The sequence below is a fragment of the Chiloscyllium plagiosum genome, unplaced genomic scaffold, assembly GCF_004010195.1.
Source record: "Chiloscyllium plagiosum isolate BGI_BamShark_2017 unplaced genomic scaffold, ASM401019v2 scaf_70320, whole genome shotgun sequence".
NCBI lineage: Eukaryota > Metazoa > Chordata > Chondrichthyes > Orectolobiformes > Hemiscylliidae > Chiloscyllium > Chiloscyllium plagiosum.
The window spans coordinates 1-3200 of record NW_025199848.1 but is presented as its reverse complement, the minus strand read 5'-3'; the positions used below and the strand labels follow the sequence as shown (position 1 = coordinate 3200).

At 39.2% G+C, this 3200-nt stretch overlaps 1 non-coding gene across 1 annotated transcript; it reads left to right on the top strand.

The window, feature by feature from the left end:
* The first annotated feature begins 2442 nt into the window (after positions 1-2442).
* trnal-uaa lies at positions 2443-2524 on the top strand. The gene has a single exon. It is a non-coding gene; the product is annotated as a tRNA-Leu (tRNA).
* The last annotated feature ends 676 nt before the right edge of the window (positions 2525-3200 follow it).

Here is a 3200-nt window from a genome sequence, read left to right as displayed (position 1 = left end):
TAAGTGTTGCTGCTGTAAGCAATGTTTTACCTCACTTGCAAAATCTAATGTATGATTCAGTGATGCACTGAAGGAAGAAAATGGTACAAGATCACGATCAACATGTATGTGGACAATTAGCACAATGTTAACTAGAATTATGCGTAAAAGTTTAAGATTTTCAAATAAGTATGTGTTTGTGAAAAATATCCTATGTCATTGTGTGCAGTCACGGTCATGTTATATTTTAATCAGCTACAGTCAATTCCTGAAAAGAAATAAGCAACATGTTCAAACTACTTGTCATCCACCACCTGTCAGAAGGATAACCATTTGGATACTGAAGTTTCCATGCCAAAAGTTGAACAGAAATTTATAACAAATGTAACACTTTTCAATTAGTACATAGCAAACAGCACAGAACAGGGTGAAGCTACAGAGACAAGTTGTGATAAAAATAGAAGGGCTAGATCTGGTCTTGTTACGTACCCAACAATCCATAATCTAATTGTGGAGATAACTTATTTCAGTGAACTATTGCACATGTTATCAGAAAAAGGTTTCCATTCTTTAAAGGAAAAAAAGTAGAACTTTGCGATATTGAACAGACTCCATAGCAATCCCAAGAAGAGCAGCTTAGGTCGAATGGCCACGCAAAATTGTCAATAGTTTTCAGGGATGCATAGGTTTAGGTTCATTAATCAGAGGTAAATATAGGATAAGATTGCAGGGGAATGGGACTCGGTGCGATAGTCTTCGGATCGCTGATGTGGACTGGTTGGGCCCAATTTCCTGCTTTCACACGAAAAGAATTCTATGACTCTATGACTGTACGTAGCAGAGGTCGTAAACTACAGTTGCGTTTGAGAGTGGTTGTTGTTTGATCTCAGCCTGAAGACACACAGAGAGAGGGGCTCTTCTCAATTCAACCGAAACTTTATATTAAAGTTTATTTGAAAAAAAAAACTTGATAACAATTGATTGAAATTAATATCCTTCCCAATTGGCCAGTCTCAAATTTGTACAAAAGCTGAAAGAGTTCTTTGTGAGAAACGGCAATTTAATTTATTGGTAAATAATGCAATGCAGCTGGAGAGTATTAAGGATGTCAGAAGCTTTGTAGGCCCCAAGCGCTGGTGGGGAGTGATCTGGCAGGTATCATTTCAATTTGGTTGCGCCTGGGGCTGTTTATAGAGATTTCCATTATTGACTGCATTTTTTTTGGTATGAATGTTCACATGAGGGGAATTTGTCTAACAATGAGTACCAATGTTGCAGCAACTACTGTAACGCGGATGGAAATAAAATGTTGTATTTCACTGGGGACCCCAGAGCATTATTGACTATACTGGCCCCCAGTAAGAGGAAAACCGCACCCCAATACAACAGCTTTGAGATAGTTTCCGGCCTCTAACATACGTGGTAATAGAATACCGAAGGAGTGAAGGAAAACGGGGCTAACGACTCCTCTTGACATTTCTGCCCACAACAGATGCTCCTTGGTTTTGGTTTTGAGCTTCTCGCCTGTTACTGAAGATGCACTCATCCAGGCAAATGAATACCTTGGATTAAGAGGCCAGACATCAGGCAGTCAGCTGGTGAATTAAGTGCTATAGAATGCATGAACTGCTTAACAACATGTGAAAACCAAAAGTTAATATTATTAATTCATTATAACGTTGGATTAATGAAAACGCCTGGAGTTTCTGGACAGTATGGAAGTGCAACTGAGTGTCGTGGAGAAAGGACTGGATTCTCTCTTTGAAAATTATAGATCTGATTTACACAGGAGATGTGTCCATTCATAAAATCACGTGAGACTCAGTCCATTTTTATCGGCCTTTTATAGCTCATCTCCTTATCGAACCTGTTTTATGAGAATAGTAAAGGGATATTTCAGCATATATTTCAACTGATTTCGAAAAATAAACGGTGTCACAGCATAAATAAGAGTGTTAGTGCAGCAGCTTAAGACCTTCAGCATGAAAACTATTTTATTTACAAGGCTAGGCATCCCAAATGATACATCACTGACTAAATGCAATCACTTCCACAGTGAATATATCATTAAAGTTGACAAGAAAAATATAAAATTAGCCGAGAGCACAAATAGTTAAATCTTAGATTTTCTTCGACACACCATTTATGGATCTGTGTTCCTCTCCCCACTTCTGTGGACCTGGAGTCTCCTGCGGGCTCAACTGGTTGTTAAAATGTGTCTTACGGTGAAAGTGTTCAGAAGCAGAATCAAGACAAATGGAACACATGGGGTCAGAATGTAATGCAGAAAATCGAATAATGTTCAGAACAATGTCATGAGAGTGGCAGCTTATGTCCCACAAAACCAGCGATCAATCTGAAGAGTATACGTGCTTTAATACGTGAAGTACCAGCCAATGATCTTCAAGCAGCTCGGGGCAGTCACCATTCACAAAACCAAAGATGCTGCTCGTGCATTACAGTGGTAGCATGGCCGAGCGGTCTAAGCCGTTGGATTTAAGTTCCAGTCTTTTCAGAGACGTGGGTTCGAATCCCCCTGCTACCAGCTTGATTCTTTTGCACGGTATGATACCCTGCAGAAGTTTGGTGTGCACATGATGGGTTGAATGACTTGCTTTAGCAATCGGGTTCTATGAGGCTCCGGGATCACTTTAGAATAAAGACAATACTTTAAATACTCAGTGTGCATCTACAAATATTTGCCATACCCTTATATAGATATTCCTCAGCTCTAGAAATTCTAACATATTGGCTTCACAGTGCACTCACTCTGTAAAGACACAGAGAGCTCAGGAATGAGTTGAAGAGAGGTAAATTATATTTCCGCATACTTTGCTGAATTTTGTTGTGAAGTTTCTACGTTAATCACAACGTTCCCTGATGACTATTTTTATGAAAATTGAGAGAAATGAGTGCTGTTGAATAGAAATTTTAGTGAAATAACTACACTGACTCTGAGCAACAGGCTCTTAAATAGGAAATAGCGCCGAAAACAGTTCGGGATTCAAAAGGAAATATCATATGTAGTGAAGATAAATGTGCTTAACAAATGGTTTAACTCACCTCAGCGCCTCTGGGAGAATTGACAGGTATAGATCCCAGTTTCCGTCACCTGACCCACATCAACAAACTAAGCGAACGCTAATTGATGGTCTCTCTCTCAGATAAACCAGCTTTCCATTGCACAATTTAAATTTCACGAATCCTTGCAGTTGATTCTC